The sequence below is a fragment of the Oryx dammah genome, unplaced genomic scaffold (assembly GCF_014754425.2).
Source record: "Oryx dammah isolate SB20612 unplaced genomic scaffold, SCBI_Odam_1.1 HiC_scaffold_26, whole genome shotgun sequence".
NCBI classification, from domain to species: Eukaryota; Metazoa; Chordata; class Mammalia; order Artiodactyla; family Bovidae; genus Oryx; species Oryx dammah.
The window spans coordinates 6,760,396-6,781,625 of record NW_024070210.1 but is presented as its reverse complement, the minus strand read 5'-3'; positions in this window follow the sequence as shown (position 1 = coordinate 6,781,625).

Sequence of the window (21,230 nt, the reverse complement as noted above, 5' to 3'; positions counted from 1 at the left end):
AACAAGAGACTGGTTCCAAATAGGAAAAAGAGTATGTCAAGGCTGTATATTGTCACCCTGCTTATTTAACTTCCATGCAGAATACATCATGAGAAATGCTAGGCTTAAAGAAGCACAAGCTGGAATCAAGATTGCTGGGAGAAATCTCAATAACCTCAGATATGCAGATGACACCACCCTATGACAGAAAGTGCTGAGGGACTAAAAACCTCTTGATGAAAGCGAAAGAGGAGAGTGAAAAAGTTGGCTTCAAGCTCAACGAAGATCATGGCATCTGGTCCCATCACTTGATGGGAAATAGATGGGGAAACAGTGGAAACAGTGTCAGACTTTATTTTGTTGGGTTCCAAAATCACTGCAGATGATGACTGCAGCCATGAAATTCAAAAATGCTTACTCCTTGGAAGAAAAGTTATGACTAACCTAGATAGCATATTTCAAAAGCAGAGACATTACTTTGCCAGCAAAGGTCCGTCTAGTCAAGGCTGTGGATTTTCCAGTGGTCATGTATGGATGTGAAAGTTGGGCTGTGAAGAAAACTGAGTGCCAAATAATTGATGTTTTTGAACTGTGGTGCTGGAAAAGACTCTTGAGAGTCCCTTGGACTGCAAGGAGATCCAACCAGTCCATCCTAAAGGAAATCAGTCCTGAATATTCATTGGAAGGACTGATGCTGAAGCTGAAGCTACTTTGGCCACCTAATGCGAAGAGCTGACTCATTTGAAAAGACCCTGATGCTGGGAACGACTGAAGGCAAAAGGAAAAGGGGGTGGCACAGGATGAGATGGTTAGATAGCATCATGGATTCAACAGACATGAATCTGAGAAAACTCCAGGAGATAGTGCAAGAGAGAGGAGCCAGCCGTGCTCTATCCATGGGGTCACAAAGGGTCGGACATGACTTAGCAACTGAACAACAACAATGAAATGTGTCATAGATTGCTACAGCAGCAGTTAAAAGAAAAAAAGGCACCGCCTTTAATTAAATGCATTCTGGATGGTCCTTTATTATTATATATAGCAGTTCCTGAAACTTTTCTGTCTCTCGGTGTAAAAGTCCAATAGGGCTTACATCCTTCTAAAGATCTAGTGAGTCTTGCTTTTTTTTTTTAATAGTGTAACAGGTCACACCATGTTCACACTAGTGTCTCATTAGCTGATTACTATTCATATGCCTACTTATAAGCAATTAGCTTTCAGGTTAAATTACAACGGTTTAAAAGGGAGAGAGGCATCAGGTGAAATTCTGAGCACCTGTCCCTTTCAGAGACACCGTGCTTTCTCACCAGGCCACTCCCCTCAAGAGTGACACCTTCAGGGTTCCATCACAGCACTGTGTATATTTTGTTAAAAATGAAACCTCTGGGTCTAAGGCAAAGAGAGGATATTGGCAATTAGTTTGCTTTATTTTCCTTACTTTGTTATTAAAAAAAAAAAGTAATTTCTCTCCTTTGGCTTGTTAGGCTTGACAGAATAAACTTTAATGGGAAAAAAAATCATACCAATATACTTCCTAACCTTTTCTTTCAAGAAGGAAATCTTATGACCTCTCTCAGAGATATTTCCTCCATAGTAAAAGAGCATAGAATATAGACCTTAATTTACTGTACTGAAAGAGACATTTCACTGAAGTTTCATCTGCAACCCCCCTTTCCTAAAGTACTAAATTCTTGATAGCACCTTTCCTTCCAAGACCTGCGAGCCATTAAACAGAGCCAGTGCGTCTGTAAAATTCTGTGGTCTGAATTAAAAGGGGCTTTGGGAAGCTTCTAAGCTAACCCCCAGAAGGGCTTCTAAAACTTTTTCATTCAATTACATTGAGCAAGGTTGAGATGATTCTAAAGCCACAGCCTGATATTTCTAAGCTTACATTTACCTTAAAAATTCATGAAAACTTACTTTTCTGCCAGTATAAATGTGTGTCTACTTTGGTATATATTTATTATTATTTGTGTTTACCTCCATCCCATCCAAAACTTATGTTTAATAGCATCTAAGAACACCCATTACATCTATCCTCCATTTCTTAATGTATTATTGAATTATTCAATTTGAGAAGTTTTCTTATACTGATATGTGTCATGAACTCTCAGAGGTAGCGTGCACAAATGAGTCAATTGTGTAATAGCCCCAAAATATAATCATAAGACAATGTGAAACATGCCACTGATGTTACAAAGGAAGAACCCTTAGGGCTGAATCCTTCTCTGTCTTCACGGGGCTCAGATTTGAATGCAAATAATTTTCAGGAGGGCAGCATATAAATGTATATGGGTACTATGTACAGTTCTATGCAAAGCATGATGTACGTTACTATGGCTGCATTTTTCAGAATTAGCGATGGGATGTCGATACAACTGAACAGGATGTTGAGGAAGGAGAGGAGTACCTAGTGGTTTAGCGGAGCGGAGCTGGCCGTTCAGGCCTGTGAATGTGAAGGAGCCATTTTAGTTAGACGGTTACGCACCTGGGGATGTGTATTCTCACACTTCTGCCTGTATCAGAGCTCCCTGGAGGTTTTGTTCTTGGTCTCCATCCCCAGGATTTCTGATTCAGTAGATCTCAGGCAGGGCTGAAAATGTGCATTTCTAATGAGCGCTTAGGTGATGCTTTTCCAGAGACAACTTTTTGAGAACCATTGAGCTCTTAGAGGAACTGAGCAGACAAATTTGTCTGTTTCTTTTTTTTTTTTTTTTTTTGGTTTCAACTATGAATTTGAGAGCTCCCAGGAGGGAAAAACCAGATGTACTACTGACAGATAAAATACTGCTTTTCTAATCAAAGGTATAGATTTGTGTCACATTAAGTGGCATGAAATGACCCTTTAAGATACATGTAAGTATCAGTAACATGGACACAGGGTTAAAATAATAATAGGAAGACTGTTTAATCATTTTTAAATAGTTATTTTAAACATTGTTGAAATAGTTTAATGTTTGATGCCTGTAACATTTCAAATTACTCTATGCATAAGTAAGGCACTCTATTTCCTAGTCTTTTTCAGAAATGATAATAGCTATTTATTCTTTTAACAGTCTTGTTTAAATGATATATACTTTTGATGATACTTTAGTTATTTTGAATTCTTTGGAATACATATTTTATCAGCTTTCTCCTTTCACAAAGTCTGAATTGTCATGTGGAAAGTTTCTATTGTTTTTGGTCTTTTCAAAGATTATTTTCCAGGTGAAGTGGTTTTGCCCAAGAAATGACATAGCTTAATTCCTTTCTTGTTCACTATTTTAAAAGTCAATGGAGGAATATATTTCAAAGCTTTGGTTTTTCAGGACATACTGAATTGGCCAAAAAATTCCTTTGGGATTTTTTTTTCTGTAAGACGTTATGGAAAAACCCAAATGAACTTTTTGGCTAACCAAATACGTCTCTCAAGTGGTAGCTACAAAATGTTAAGCTCTGATTTAAATCTTTTCCAGTATTTAGCCAGGATGGGACATTACATAGAGACAAAAGGTTCATCTTGAAGATTAGTTCATGATTGTCAGTTCTTCCTGTTTTCTAAAGCCTCTTTTTTTTTTTTTAACTTTATTTTAGTTTACAATACTGTATTGGTTTTACCATACATCAACATGAATACGCCATGCGTGTACACGTGTTCCCAATCCTGAACCCCTCTTCCACCTCCCTCCCCATACCATCTCTCTGGGTCCTCTTAAAGAACTCACAAATGTGGCTCTGTTTACCTCACACCTTCAATGGAAGAGATTTACATAAAGGTGTAGGCTCACTTCTCTGGGCATCTCTCAGGTAACTGGAAGAATGAAGTCCCTAAGGAAGAAACTGTCCCAAGATCCTTAACCCACTCACAATGATCTGTTGTCAAACTGCCAGTAAAAGTTTGTTAGCACAAAAGAAAAAAGGAATGATGTATTGTGAAAAAGAAAGTAAGAAATACTGCCTTTTTCACTTTCCCATTCCTAGCCTTCAATCTTCAAAAGCAATACTAAAATACAGTTATTAATTTTGATTTTATCTGGTACCTAGAAACAACCTACAACATATTTGGACTCAGAAAAGCTATGATAGAATATTAAAAGTTTATTTGATTTCAGAGTCCTGGTATGTACATGTATAAGTAGTCATGTACACTCAGATTTATGTGGTTAGGGACAAGAAACAATTTTGTAAATGTCAGCCTCCTCAGACTGTATTGATTTGGTCTTCCCTAGGAAATTTTTGCTATCTTTCCTTTAATTGGTTTCCTTGTCAATATTTTATTACCAGAATAAATTAATTCTTTCTTTTTTGTGAGTGATACTGCCATCTTGTTCCCAAACTTAGAGTTATTAACTGCATGCATATGTCTGGAAGTTGATATAGTCACATCAGTTCAGTTCAGTCACTCAGTCATGTCTGACTCTTTGCGACCCCATGAATCGCAGCACGCCAGGCCTCCCTGTCCATCACCAACTCGGGAGTTCACTCAGACTCACGTCCATTGAGTAAGTGATGCCATCCAGCCATCTCATCCTCTGTCATCCCCTCCTCCTCCTGCACCCAATCCCTCCCAGCATCAAAGTCTTTTCCAATGAGTTAACTCTTTGCATGAGGTGGCCAAAGTACTGGAGTTTCAGCTTTAGCATCAGTCCTTCCAAAGAAATCCCAGAGCTGATCTCCTTCAGAAAGGACTGGTTGGATCTCCTTGCAGTTTAAGGGACGCTCAAGAGTCTTCTCCAACACCACAGTTCAAAGGCACCAATTGTTTGGTGCTCAGCCTTCTTCACAGTCCAACTCTCACATGCATACATAACGACAGGAAAAACCATAGCCTTTACTAGACGGACCTTAGTTGGCAAAGTAATGTCTCTGCTTTTGAATATGCTGTCTAGGTTGGTCATAACTTTTCTTCCAAGGAGTAAGTATCTTTTAATTTCATGGCTGCAGTACCATCTGCAGTGATTTTGGAGCCCCCAAAAATAAAGTCTGACACTGTTTCCACTATTTCCCCGTCTAATTCCCATGAAGTGATGGGACCACATGCCATGATCTTGGTTTTCTGAATGTTGAGCTTGAAGCCAACCTTTTCTCTCTCCTCTTTCACTTTCATCAAGAGGCTTTTTAGTTCCTCTTCACTTTATGCCATAAGGGTGGTGTCATCTGCTTATCTGAGGTGATTGACATTTCTCCTGGCAATCTTGATTCCAGCTTGTGTTTCTTCCAGTCCAGTGTTTCTCATGATGTACTCTGCATAGAAATTAAATAAGCAGGGTGACAATATACAGCCTTGATGTACTCCTTTTCCTATTTGGAAACAGTCTGTTGTTCCATGTCCAGTTCTAACTGTTGCTTCCTGATCTGCATATGGGTTTCTCAAGAGGCAGGTCAAGTGGTCTGGTATTCCCATCTCTTTCAGAATTTTTCACAGTTTATTGTGATCCACACAGTCAAAGGCTTTGGCATAGTCAATAAAGCAGAAATAGATGTTTTTCTGGATCTCTCTTGCCAAGATGTTTTTAGAACTAACACCCAAAAAAGATGTCCTTTTCATTTTAGGGGACTGGAATGCAAAAGTAGGAAGTCAAGAAACACCTGGAGTATCAGGCAGATTTGGCTTTGGAATGTGGAATGAAGCAGGGCAAAGACTAATAGAGTTTTGCCAAGAAAATGCAATGGTCAGAGCAAACACCCTCTTCCAACAACACAAGAGAAGACTCTACACATGGACATCACCAGATGGTCAGCACCGAAATCAGATTGATTCTATTCTTTGCAGCCAAAGATGGAGAAGCTCTATACAGTCAACAAAAACAAGACCAGGAGCTGACTGTGGCTCAGATCATGAACTCCTTATTACCAAATTCAGACTGAAATGGAAGAAAGTAGGGAAAACCACTAGACCATTCAGGTATGACCTAAATCAAATCCCTTATGATTATACAGTGGAAGTGAGAAATAGATTTAAGGGCCTAGATCTGATAGATAGAGTGCCTGATGAACTATGGAATATAGTCACATGCATCAATCTAATTACCCTGCCATTGATGACCAAATGATGTTGGCATAAGACTTTCTTCTGAGCAAAGAAGTTCTTCATGTTTCTATCACAGATAATATTCTTTTATAAAGAGAAAGAGAGGAGATTTTAAAATATTTTATGTTTGGGGGCAGAGAATATACTATTTAGAATTGCTGTTGCATGACTGTGAGGCAGAACCAAGGAAGACATGTTGGGAACAGAGTGGAAGGTGACTAACACGTATTTTCCTCAGAGGATGCTCCCAAAACTCATTTTAGATAAAACCCAAATATATTTACAGCCATTTCCAAAACTTCAAATTTCTAGTTATTTTAGTTTTACATTTCAACTGAATTTCATGCAATTCTAAACTATTGGAGATTCAAAAAGTACATCCTATATAGAATCTGTGGCTGTGAGGTTGACAACTAATTATATACATTTGAGGAGTTTATGCAGCTCAAATATCTGACCGTAGGGGTGCATAATGTAGAAATGATAGAGTAACAGAGCAATTAAAGACCTGCTGTTATACGTGTGACCCTTAAGTCTCTGAGTAATTGTAGCAGGAAAGTGTAAGAGATAAATGAGAGACCAAAATACATTATTTGTTCCAGTACTTTATATAATCTAAATTAAAATAAGATGGTCTTAGTATAAGATTCAGCTTACCTATGTAATCTTGTTCTGATGTGTTAAAACCACAGGTTTATTGCTCTCTGTCATTATATCAGTAAATACTAACTAGCTTTGTAACAATTTTCAGAAATTTTGTTCTTAATATGCAAGGTAAGTAAAACTTTTGTCTCTATTGACTTCATTAATTTCTTTCAGCTTTTACTGAATTTTGGTGGGTAGTTCAATTTCAATGAGCACACTAAAGTCAGCCCCTTATAATTTAAAATTTGTTGTTTGAAATCATCAGCCTGAATTCAGTCCTTTGTTTTGGTTAATATAAGATATAAAATGTGAATAACAAATCATACTAAAATGTTATTAGAGCTTTTCATGCTCTATTTTCTAACAGTAAATGAAAAGAACCACAAGAGGAAGCATAAAAATAATGAAGTTCCTGTTATCTAACAACTACTGGTAAAATAGACTGTTCCTTTGACAAAATCAAAAGTGCCATTTATAGTTTTGTCTCAGTCTCAGTTGCTGAATGATGATTATTCAGTATTCTGGGGAAAATATTTCTTGTATATGAGACTGTATTCTAGTTCATTGGCTATAGAAGTAGTGATTTTATCTAAGATATATGTGATTAATGATGTAATTTACTCAGACTACAGAGAAACAAACCAAAAGAAAGAAGAAAAATCAAGCTTTCAACCACAAATGATGTATGATGGTCTTCTGATTTGAATATGAAAGGTAACTCCCCATAAAATATTTATTTAAGGTCTCCCAGATTAACTGTTTTGATAGAAATGACTGATCTATTTTAATAAACTAGATCAATTCATCCTAACAACCAATTTTAATTGTTTTTTTTTACTTTGATCATTAATTAGAGAATGATTTATATGGCACAGCCAAGACACTGTCATAAAAACAAATGCATTCTTCACAAGTAAACTTTTAAAATGCATCTAAGATGTAAAATAACATAAATCTGTTACCTACACTTCCCCCCACTTTCTATATTGTTTCATTAACTTTTGTGCTGGCTTTAATGTAAAATTCCAATGAGAATATGAAATTCATGATATCACACCTATTTTTAATTTTAGCCTTCAGGTTTTGTTTTCTACATTATAGATTGAAAGTGAAAGTGAAAGTCGCTCAGTTGTGTCTGACTCTTTGCCAGTTTAAGTAAAAAGTTCCTGAGAAGGAACTATCAAAAGTATCTAAAACTTCTAGAAAAAGAGATTGGACAAGTTTTACACATCTTCCCACAAACAGTGAGTACCTAATAAAACAAATATGTCAGAGGTATTTTGATGCCAATCAAAATGATTTATTAACACAAACCTTTCTTTCAGATCGATGAAGCTGCATTTTAGCTTAGTTGCCATTTCTTCACAATTACCAATGTACCTAGACAGGAAACTGTCTATTCTGACAAAGAGTAGACAGCATCGTTTTCTTTGTCAGCATGAGCACAGGGAGAACTGGCCAGATTACTGAACACACACAAGCCCTAATTCCCTGCAAAGTGGTTCAATAACACCGCATGTTCAATACAGATTCAAGCATGAGTTTCCTCTAAAATTTCCCCTCCTGTCACAGACATTTGTAGCTGAATTCAATACCTGGATGTTACCACCATTCCAGAACATCAGTAAGTTCAGGATCAACAGCTGTAATCCTAGAACTCGCGATATTAATGCAAAACCTGGTGTCTAGAATTCCTTCTTTCAAAGATTCCCTCATCCGCACCTCAACCTTCCCTGCCCCAGACACTTGGCCTAAATTAAGTTCATATTATCCTGCTGCTGCTGCTAAGTCACTTCAGTCGTGTCCGACTCTGTGCGACCCCATAGATGGCAGCCCACCAGGCTCCCCTGTCCCTGGGATTCTCCAGGCTCTTCTATTTGTTAGATTTCTTCCACTGATGATAATGCATCACCAATTCCAGGAATGATGCCCTAAATTCTAGTCCAAAGGACTGGACTTCTGAAATTTAGTGCTTACCAATGGTTGGGACTAAGCCTCTTAGCAAATTTCTCCTAACTGCATGGGCCGTTCAAAACAGGACCCGACTTTTAACAACTACCAAAACCTCGAGACAGTTACCTGAATTCAAATAACATATTTTATGCTCTACATGTTTCTCTTTTGACTTGTCTACTCTTTTGGTCCTCTGGTCTCTAGATGTCTATCACATCTTAGGAAATGGCTGTATTTCATTTACTTCTTTGAAAAAGATGAGAGGGGAAGAAGATTTAGACGTAAAAGCAAGAGTGTAGAGCTGAGAATATGTAACAGTATCAGTAAAAACTCAGGTGTTTTCTTATAGAAAGTTAAGCAAAATAATCTTTGTAGGCTTTTCATTATTTTCTAATATATATATATATATATATATATATATATATATATATTTTACTTTCAAAAATTTAGAAAATTCTGGCTTGACTCTAAAACTAAGAGATGAAGGCAAGGGAGTGAAATATAGTCTAGCTACTTACATATAAGTAATGAAGACAAAGAACTAACAGCTTCCTTCAAGTGGAAGGTAAAACTTCTGGAAAAGAGATTGGACAAGCTATACACAAATACACCCACCTACAAAGAGTGACTGCCTTTCAAAGCTCCCCTCTTCCTTCCCTTCGGGTAAGATACCATCTAAAAGATCAGTGTTTGCCTTTTGATGGTGAGAGTCCCCTAAACATCTAATAAGAAATGACATTATCAGAATATAAAAGTGCTATTTATTTGGTTTTATTATTTTTAACTAATTTAAAACACAATCATCTTTTCCTTCTGCTAATCTATTAGTTTCATTTTGTTGACAGCTAAATCAAAGACAAATATGAAATCAAATTATATTCTGATTAAAAATGTAGCTTCAAATGAAATTCATGCATGTGGTGATTGACATTTAGTGGCATTTGGAGAAGAAATGAGCTATTTCCAGCTCATACTGATTAGGGAAAAATAATGGATACTAAATCAGCACACTAGCCCTAAATAAAATGGATTTCTCACATAGTCTCATTTTGAAAATAGTAATAAATGGCTTTTCAAGTTTTATGATACACAGGATACTACCAATGATACATAGATTACAAGGGAATGGGGAAAAGAAGAAATAATGGGCCCTTTGGTCAGTGTCACACCAGACGAGTTTGTTAATAGGAGAATGACATTTATGAAACTATAAATTTAAAGAGATGGGTATTTTGTAACTACAAGTTTCATTAAAGATTTATCTTTGAAGTTTATCAATTGATGTTGGATGTCATCACATATATATTTTTTTTGGGGGGGGGGGGGAGCTCCAAAATCCCTGCAGATGGTGACTGCAGTCATGAAATTGAAAGACACTTACTCCGTGGAAGAAAAGTTATGATCAATTTAGATTGCATATTCAAAAGTAGAGACATTACTTTGCCGACTAAGGTCCATCTAGTCAAGGCTATGGTTTTTCCAGTAGTCATGTATGAATGTGAGAGTTGGACTGTGAAGAAGGCTGAGCACCGAACAATTGATGCTTTTGAACTGTGGTGTGGGAGAAGACTCTTGAGTGTCCCTTGGACTGCAAGGAGATCCAACCAGTCCATTCTGAAGGAGATCAACCCTGGGATTTCTTTGGAAGGAATGATGCTAAAGCTGAAACTCCAGTATTTTGGCCACCTCATGCAAGGAGTTGAGTCACTGGAAAAGACTCTGATGCTGGGAGGGATTGGGAGCAGGAGGAGAAGGGGACAACAGAGGATGAGATGGCTGGATGGCATCACTGACTCGATGGACATGAGTTTGAGTGAACTCCGGGAGTTGGTGATTGACAGGGAGGCCCTGGCATGCTGCGATTCATAGGGTCGCAAAGAGTCAGACATAACTCAGCGACTGAACTGAACTGATTAGTAGATTTAGTAACAATAGTATATAGAGTAGATCATCACCATTTTAAAAAAGAAAAAACTGATGCTTTGAGACATACAGCTGTTTTAAGGCTAATGTGGATACAGTGTGCAGTCAGCGCAACTGGAGAGGTTTCTGGCTCTAGGTCCTTTCTTTGTACCCCTCTGGGTAGAAGGGACATGAATGTGATAGCAGTGTGCATCAGGGCATCCTCTTGGCCCACTGCTTCAGAACGCCTACAGCAACCGCCATCTGCTTGAGAAAATTTTTAAGACTCTAAACATTGTCCATGTCATATCTCAGTTCAGTCGCTCAGTTGTGTCCGACTCTTCGTCTTTTACTTTCATGGCTGCAATCACCATCTGCAGTGATTTTGGAGCCCCAGAAAATAAAGTCTGACACTGTTTCTACTGTTTCCCCATCTATTTCCCATGAAGTGATGGTACCAGATGCCATGATCTTCGTTTTCTGGATGTTGAGCTTTAAGCCAACTTTTTCGCCTTCCTCTTTCACTTTCATCAAGAGGCTTTTTCTGCCATAAGGGTGGTGTCATCTGCATATCTGAGGTTATTGATATTTCTCCCAGCAATCTTGATTCCAGCTTGTTTTTCTTCCAGTCCAGCATTTCTCATGATGTATTCTGCATATAAGTTAAATAAGCAGGGTGACAATATACAGCCTTGATGTACTCCTTTTCCTATTTGGAACCAGTCTGTTGTTCCATGTCCATTTCTAACTGTTGCTTCCTGACCTGCATACAGATTTCTCAAGAGGCAGGTTAGGTGGTCTGGTATTCCCATCTCTTTCAGAATTTTCCACACGTGGTTCTCAGGAAGAAAAATCCCATAGCCTAAATCCAAGCAAGGCTGGGCAATGGCTGAGAGGAGCTACCCCGAATCCAAGGTCAGGGGCAGGGGCCGAGAGGAGCCACCCAGCGCCCAAGGCCAGGGGCGGCAGCCAGGGGAGCAACCCCATGTCCAAGGAGCAGTAGCTGCCTGGGTGCAGGTGGGCCTAGAGGAGCCATCCCACGTTGATGGTCAGAAAGGGTGGCTGTGAGGAGACACCCCTCGTCCAAGGTAAGGAGCAGCGGCTGTGCTTTGCTGGAGCAGCCATGAAGAGATACCCAACAACCAAGATAAGAGAAACCCAAGTAAGATGGTAGGTGTTGCAAGAGGGCATTAGAGGGCAGACACACTGAAACCATACTCACAGAAAACTAGTCAATCTAATCACACTAGGACCACAGACTTGTCTAACTCAATGAAACTAAGCCATGCCCGTGGGGTAACCCAAGACAGGCGGGTCATGGTGGAGAGGTCTGACAGAATGTGGTCCACTGGAGAAGGGAATGGCAAACCATTTCAGTATTCTTGCCTTGAGAATCCCATGAACTGTATGAAAAGGCAAAATGATAGGTTACTGAAAGAGGAACTCCCCAGGTCAGTAGGTGCCCAATATACTACTGGAGATTAGTGGATATGTCAATATATGGCAAAACCAATACAGAATTGTAAAGTAAAATAAAAAATAAAGAAAGAAAGAAAGAAAAATAACTCCGGAAAGAATGAAGGGATGGAGCCAAAGCAAAAACAATACCCAGTTGTGGATGTGACTGGTGATAGAAGCAAGATCCGAAGCTGTAAAGACCAATATTGCATAGTAACCTGGAATGTCAGGTCCATGAATCAAGGCAAATTGGAAGTGGTCAAACAAGAGATGGCAAGGGTGAACGTCGACATTCTAGGAATCAGCGAAACTAAAATGGACTGGAATGGGTGAATTTAACTCAGATGACCATTATATCTACTACTGAGGGCAGGAATCCCTCATAAGAAATGGAGTAGCCATCATGGTCAACAAAAGAGTCCGAAATGCAGTACTTGGGTGCAATCTCAAAAATGACAGAATGATCTCTGTTTGTCTCCAAGGCAAACCATTCAATATTACGGTAATCCAAGTCTATGCCCCAACCAGTAACGGTGAAGAAACTGAAGTTGAAAGGTTCTATGAAGACCTACAAGACCTTTTAGAACTAACACCCAAAAAAGATGTCCTTTTCATTATAGGGGACTGGAATGCAAAAGTAGGAAGTCAAGAAACACCTGGAGTAACAGGCAAATTTGGCTTTGGAATGCAGAATGAAGCAGGGCAAAGACTAATAGAGTTTTGCCAAGAAAATGCAATGGTCAGAGCAAACACCCTCTTCCAACAACACAAGAGAAGACTCTACACATGGACATCACCAGATGGTCAACACCGAAATCAGATTGATTCTATTCTTTGCAGCCAAAGATGGAGAAGCTCTATACAGTCAACAAAAACAAGACCAGGAGCTGACTGTGGCTCAGATCATAAACTCCTTATTACCAAATTCAGACTCAAATTGAAGAAAGTAGGGAAAACCACTAGACCATTCAGGTATGACCTAAATCAAATCCCTTATGATTATACAGTGGAGGTGAGAAATAGATTAAGGGCCTAGATCTGATAGATAGAGTGCCTGATGAACTATGGAATGAGGTTCGTGACATTGTACAGGTGACAGGAATTAGACCATCCCCATGGAAAAGAAATGCAAAAAAGCAAAATGGCTGTCTGGGGAGGCCTTACAAATAGCTGTGAAAAGAAGAGAAGCAAAAAACAAAAGAGAAAAGGAAAGATATAAGCAACTGAATGCAGAGTTTCAAAGAATAGCAAGAAGAGATAAGAAAGCTCTCTTCAGCGATCAATGCAAAGAAATAGAGGAAAACAACAGAATAGGAAAGACTAGAGATCTCTTCACGAAAATTAGAGGTACCAAGGGAATATTTCATGCAAAGATGGGCTCAATAAAGGACAGAAATTGTATGAACCTAACAGAAGCAGAACATATTAAGATAAAGTGGCAAGAATACACAGAACTGTACAAAAAAGATCTTCATGACCTGGATAATCACGATGGTGTGATCACTCATCTAGAACCAGACATCCTGGAATGTGAAGTCAAGTGAGCCTTAGAAAGCATCACTACAAAGCTAGTGGAGGTGATGGAATTCCAGTGGAGCTATTTCAAATCCTGAAAGATGATGCTGTGAAAGTGCTGCACTCAATATGCCAACAAATTTGGAAAACTCAGCAGTGGACACAGGACTGGAAAAGGTCCGTTTCCATTCCAATCCCAAAGAAAGGCAATGCCAAAGAATGCTCAGACTACCGCACAATTGCACTCATCTCACATGCTAGTAAAGTAATGCTCAAAATTCTCCAAGCCAGACTTCAGCAATATGTGAACCGTGAACTTCCAGATGTTCAAGCTGGTGTTAGAAAAGGCAGAGGAACCAGAGATCAAATTGCTAACATCCGCTGGATCATGGTAAAAGCAAGAGAGTTCCAGAAAAACATCTACTTCTGCTTTATTGACTATGCCAAAGCCTTTGACTGTGTGGATCATTATAAACTGTGGAAAATTCTGAAAGAGATGGGAATACCAGACCACCTGATCTGCCTCTTGAGAAATGCGTAGGCAGGTCAGGAAGCAACAGTTAAAACTGGACATGGAACAACAGACTGGTTCCAAATAGGAAAAGGAGTACATCAAGGCTGTATATTGTCATCCTGCTTATTAACTTCTATGCAGAGTACATCATGAGAAACGCTGGACTGGAAGAAACACAAGCTGGAATCAAGATTGTCCGGAGAAATATCAATCACCTCAGATATGCAGATGCCACCACCTTTATGGCAGAAAGTGAAGAGGAACTAAAAAGCCTCTTGATGAAAGTGAAATAGGAGAGCAAAAAAGTTGGCTTAAAGCTCAACATTCAGAAAACGAAGATCATGGCATCTGGTCCCATCACTTTATGGGAAATAGATGGGGAAACAGTAGAAACAGTGTCAGACTTCATTTTTTCGGGCTCCAAAATCACTGCAGATGGTATCTGCAGCCATGAAATTAAAAGATGCTTACTCCGTGGAAGAAAAGTTATTATCAACGTAGATAGCATATTCAAAAGCAGAGACATTACTTTGCCGACTACGTTCCGTCTAGTCAAGGCTATTGTTTTTCCAGTAGTCATGTATGAATGTGAGAGTTGGACTGTGAAGAAGGCTGAGCAGCGAAGAATTGATGCTTTTGAACTGTGGTGTGGGAGAAGACTCTTTAGAGCCCCTTGGACTGCAAGGAGATCCAACCAGTCCATTCTGAAGGAGATCAGCCCTGGGATTTCTTGGGAAGGAATGATGGGCTAAAGCTGAAACTCCAATACTTTGGCCACTTCATGCAAAGAGTTGACTCTTTGGAAAAGACTCTGATGCTGGGAGGGCTTGGGGGCAGGAAGAGAAGGGGACGACCAAGGATGAGATGGCTGGATGGCATCACTGACTCGATGGACGTGAATCTGAGTGAACTCCGGGAGTTGGTGATGGACAGAGAGGCCTGGTGTGCTGCGATTCATCGGGTCGCAAAGAGTCGGACATGACTGAGCGACTGAACTGAACTCTACTGATGCTGTGCAAGACACAGGGAAATTCGCAAAAAATAAAGAATGATTTGTTCCTGCCCTCAATCAGCTCTCCCTATAGTAAGGAAGATTTTAAAAAAATATAAAACATGAGGGGGAAAAAATGAATCTGGTGAGCAAAATCTGGAGAAAAATCCATTTCCTGTATGAATCAGATGAGGAAGCTCAATCCTCCAAATAAGCAAGACAAAGAAGTTTTGTTTATTAAAGATAAAACATCACAACTGTATTTTATAAAATTTATATATATATATATATATATATATATATATATAAACATGAAATACAATGGCCATGGTACTTTCAGGCTGAGGGAATAACAAAAATATCACAGCAATAGGAATATGAGAATAATTTATGTGGAATGTAGAATATCTGAAGGAAAATAATGGTAACTAAAATTGGAAGGACTGGTAAAGAATGGATGTCATTGTATTAATACGTGTGTATAGGTGCATATCACTTCATGGTAAATAGATGGGGAAATAATGGAAACAGTCACAGAATTTATTTTCTTGGGCTCCAAAATCACTGCAGACGGTGACTGCAGCCATGACATTAAAAGACTCTTTCTTGCTCCTTGGAATAAATCAATGACAAACTTAGACAGTATGTTAAAAAGCAGAGATATCACTTTGCTGACAAAGGTCCATATGTCAAAGCTACGGTTTTTCCAGTAGTCATGTACAGATGTGAGTTTGGGGCCATAAACAAAGCTGAGCACCAAAGAATTGATGCTTTCAACTGTGGTGCTGGAGAAGATTCTTGAGAGTCCCTTGAACGGCAAGGAGACAAAACCAGTTAATTCTCAAGGAAGTCAACCCTGAATGTTCATTGGAATGCATGATACTGAAGCTGAATCTCCAATAAATACTTTGGCCACCTGATGTGAAGAGTGTGAAGAGTCAACTCACTGGAAAAGGTGCTGATGCTGGGAAAGATTGAAGGCAGGAGGAGAAGGGGATGACAGAGTATTAGATGGTTGAATGGCATCACTGACTCAATGGGCATGAGTTTGAGCGAACTCTGGGAGATCATGAAGAACAGGAAAGGCTGGCATGCTGCAGTCCAAGTCCATGGAGAGGCCTAGAGCTGTACACAACTTAGCAACTGAACAACAAAGGCGATGACCAGTCCATACTAGACAAGAAGGATAGTGAGGGGAAAAGAGGCTTGCACACTGCTGTCAGGACAAGCTAAGCACTAGACGGACCAGACACCAGGAGAAAGGGGAGAGTGTTACGATGACAGATGTTTCTACTCTAGTTGACTGAAATAATACAGCTGCCTTTAATCAGAGCAGAAAACCCCATGGAAATTGTAACTGGAACAGAAACTTAATTCCATTTTTAAGAAATCTGACAGCAGAAGTATCTTACAGTCAAGAGAATAGATAGAATATTTTTAGATATGGGATTTTTCCCATATTTGGGAAATTTGATGGGATTCATTCAAAATTGTATAGGAAAACCTTTTGTGTTTCCCTTTACTGTTTCACAAATACTACACTCATAGCTCATCTGACACCAGATTCATGGGTTAATTCCCACAGCAGTAGGTTCTTGGATACAAGCTGAGTAACCATGCAATTCTGGCCCTATCTACCTGGATTTAGCATGCTGCTGCTGCTGCTGCTACTAAGTCGCTTCAGTCATGTCCAACTCTGTGCGATCCCATAGATGGCAGCCCACTAGGCTCCTCTGTCCCTGGTATTCTCAGGCAAGAATACTGGATTGGGTTGCCATTTCCTTCTCCAATGCATGAAAGTGAAAAGGGAAAGTGAACAAATTAAGTGTTCGATCTCAGAAGACTGCCCTTCTGGATGACAATTGCTAGTAACACATTGTTGCCACTACTTCTGAACAACCAACTATGAACTGGGGTTCCCACTTCCCAGTTTTCCATAATGTGCCAGTACATTTGGCAGAATTCAATGAAATACTTACTTACATTAATTTATCGTATAATAAAAAGGGCTTCCTTGGTGACTCAGACATTAAAGAATCTGCTTGCAATGCAAAAAGACTCAGGTTTGATCCCTGGGTTGGGAAGATACCCTGGAGAAGGGAATGGCTACCCACTCCAGTATTCTTGCCTGGAGAATCCCATGGACAGAGCTTGGTGGCCTACAGTGTATGGGGTTTCAGAGTTGGACATGATTGAACAACTAACACACAAACATATAATAAAGAATATGATAAAAGATACAGATGAACAGCAGAGGAAAAGATGCACAGAGCAAGGTCCCTAGGGAGTTGAGTGTAACACCCTCCCAGCACCAACCGGGAAACATTATGGAGGCATATTCATCATTAACTCAGTCTCCAGTGCCTCTCCCTCTACTGGAAGATGAGGCTGGGGCTGAAAATATCATGTGTCTAATCTTCACTTGGTCTGATGACCATTCCGCATCCTGAATCTATCCAGGAGCCTACCTAGAGCTGTCTCATTACAGCAAAAGCCATTCTCATCGCCTGGGAAATCCCAAGGGATTTAGGATCTCTGTGTCAGGAACTCAAGTCAAGGACTAAATTTTAGAATAAAAGATGCTCCAGCTGCTGCTGCTGCTGCTGCTAAGTCACTTCAGCCGTGTCCAGCTCTGTGCGACCCCAGAGACGGCAGCCCGCCAGGCGCCCCCGGCCCTGGGACTCTCCAGGCAAGAATACTGGAGTGGGTTGCCAGTTCCTTCTCCAATGCATGAAAATTAAAAGTGAAAGTGAAGTCGCTCAGTTGTGTCCGACTCTGTGCGACCCCATGGACAGCGGCCCACCAGGCTCCCCCGCCCCTGGGATTCTCCAGGCAAGAACACTGGAGTGGCTTGCCAGTTCTTTCTCCAATGCATGCAAGTGAAAAGTGAAAGTGAAGTCGCTCAATCGTGTCCAACTCTTAGTGACCCCATGGACTGCAGCCCACCAGGCTCCTCTGTCCATGGGATTCTCCAGGCAAGAGTAGTGGAGTGGGGTGCCATTGCCTTCTCCACCCAATGCTCTTACCACTTAGGAAATTGCAAGAGTTTTAGGATCCTTGTTCTATGATATTTTTCTATTATTTTATAATTATCTATTAATATTTTTTCTTAAAATGAAGATATTTTGATTAGATGACTAGAGAAAAAGAAATTCTGAATTCTTAATAGGATCAAGGAAAAGTATTATCCAGTTGTCCTACAGAGAGGACCTGGTTATGTTAATTGATCTTTTTATTGACAGACTTAAAAGTAAATGCATCACTTATCTAATGGTTGATTGACGACTTTGCCTTCCAAATTGAAAAGAAATATTTCTCACATTCCAAAGCACTCCCATCTCTGATTTAAAGCATAAAGTGTACTTAATTTTTTTACCAATGTGCCAAATGGGGCTTATCAGAACTTGACTTTTGGGATCCATGCCATGGGGCCCTCTTATAAGTGAAAAAGCTTATAATGAGGTACTTCTGCTGCTGTTGCTGCCAGGAATAAGTTCTTCAGTGAGGACTAAGCAGACAGGCATTATGCCAAATTTCACACCACTTCAAATCATATTTGGACTAACCTTTAGGGATGGAATTGATTTTCTGTAACAAAGTTTTACCACCACTGAGAATATTCAAAAGAAAACACCATAAGCAATTCTAAAAAAGGAAATTCCTGAACTGCTTTGTGTGATGACAACCTGATTGGAATAAATATAGAGTCTCCCATGGTGACTATTTTGAAGGATCAAATATTCCTTGGACAAAGAATTTCCAATACTTTTCATAAAAAGTTTATTTTATGATTTTATTTATACATATATGCATGTAAATTCAAAGCTTCTGGGACATACACACACTCACACACCCATGAAGACACATTACTCTATTTGATATTTGGCAGATATCATATTATTTTTTCAAATGTTTTTAAGACTAAAACACATCTTTCCCAGTATGCAACCCCATGTGAATTTTAAAGAGTACAAAGTCCAACTTTGATTCATTTACACTTTTACTCAGCAAAATGTCACGCCATGAGAGATGACTGATGTGCAAAAGACAGCTGGGTATTTCTCTGTTCTCTGGCTTCTCAGACACAGAACAACAACCTTAGCTAATTATAAACAAAACTATCTCCTTGTAAGATTTAGATCAATTCAAAGCTGAGGCGGGGAAGTGTTCTTTTCAGTGTGCTCTATGCTGAGAGGAAAAAAAAAAAAACAACTAGGGAATATCAGAACTGAAGAGTCATTAGGTTCATACCCTTAACTGTCAGATGAAATAAGCAAGAAAACCAGGCAACAGGAAGATAAAGGTCTTTAGGCTTTGCAGCTTTGGGCCAGAACTAAAGGTGAGTCCTCTGCTGCAAAATCCAGTTCTTTTACTAGATAATAATGACTTTCAAAGGAGTCTGTTTATTTACATGAACAATACACACCTATATAGAAGGAGAGGATGAGTTTGTGTGTATATATATATATGAGTGTGGCCTTCCCTGGTGGCTCAGTAGTAAAAAATCCACCTGCAAGCTCATGAGACATGGGTTCAGTCCCTGAATCGAGAAGACCCCTGGAAGAAGGAAATAGCAACCCACTCCAGTATTCTTTCTTGTCTGGGAAATCCCATGGGCAGAGCAGCCTCGTGGGCTACAGTCCATGAGGTTGCAAAGAGTCAAACCTGACTTAGTGACTAAACAACAACAACGATGTACCAGTGTGCGTGTTTGTGTGTACACTTATGTGTGTGTGTATAGATAGATGAATAGACATATTCACAGATGGATTAACTTTTAAGGGTGAAACTGATTTTCTGGAGCCAAGTATTACCACCTCTGAGACTATTCAAAAGAAAATACTCTAGGCCTTGTGAGCAATATCCTATATACTTATAATTTACATAATGTTCTTATGATTCATATGATGTTCATCTAATTCATGTAATATTAGCATTTCATATATATGGATACAAAATAAACTTTGAAAATAATATTCTTTGAATTTTTGCTCAAATCATATTAAAATTCAAATCTTAATGGGCTACCTCCTAAGCCAAAAAGGTTTTATGAGGGAGCAGGAGGCAAGTGTATATGTGAAAATTTAAATGGTATAGCTATAATTTTTCTTTCAAAAAAGAATAAAATGTGGCACTTTGGTCAACATTAGTGTTTTTGTCTTGAATGACTGTCTTTACCTCTCTATACAATTATCTACATAGGCACATGACTTGTTTATAGATCAAGCCTAAGATTAATGCTAAAGATGACCTAAATAGTAACAGATTTATAATCTAAATTTGTTTCTCTTCCAAGCACAATGATTTTCAAATTTTTATTGCAATCTCTTTTTTTTTTTTTTAACTGAGGTCATTGGTATCCGTCTATGGAAATGAACATGCTTGAATTCCTTGGATAGGTGTGTCCAACTCTTTGCGACCCCATGAATCGCAGCATGCCAGGCCTCCCTGTCAGTCACCAACCCACGGAGTTCACTCAGACTCACATCCATTGAGTCCGTGATACCATCCAGCCATCTCATCCTTGGTTGTCCCCTTTTCCTCCTGCCCCCAATCCCTCCCAGCATCAGAGTCTTTTCCAATGAGTCAACTCTTAGCATGAGGTGGCCAAAGTACTGGAGTTGCAGCTTTAGCATCATTCCTTCCAAAGAAATCCCAGGGTTGATCTCCTTCAGAATGGACTGGTTGGATCTCCTTGCAGTCCAAGGGACTCTCAAGAGTCTTCTCCAACACTACAGTTCAAACGCATCAATTCTTTGGCACTCAGCCTTCTTCACAGTCCAACTCTCACATCCATACATGAACACTGGAAAAACCATAGCCTTGACTAGACGGACCTTAGTCAGTAAAGTAATGTCTCTGCTTTTGAATATACTATCTAGGTTGGTCATAACTTTTCTTCCAAGGAGTAAGCGTCTTTTAATTTCATGGCTGCAATCACCATCTGCAGTGATTTTGGAGCCCAAAAAAATGAAGTCTGACACTGTTTCTACTGTTTCCCCATCTCCATCTATTTCCCATGAAGTGATGGGACCGGATGCCATGATCTTCGTTTTCTGAATGTTGAGCTTGAAGCCAACCTTTTTCACTCTCCTCTTTCACTTTCATCAAGAGGCTTTTTAGCTCCTCTTCACTTTCTGCCATAAGGGTGGTGTCATCTGCATATCTGAGGTTATTGATATTTCTCCCGGTAATCTTGATTCCAGCTTGTGTTTCTTCCAGTCCAGCATTTCTCATGATGTACTCTGCATAGAAGTTAAATA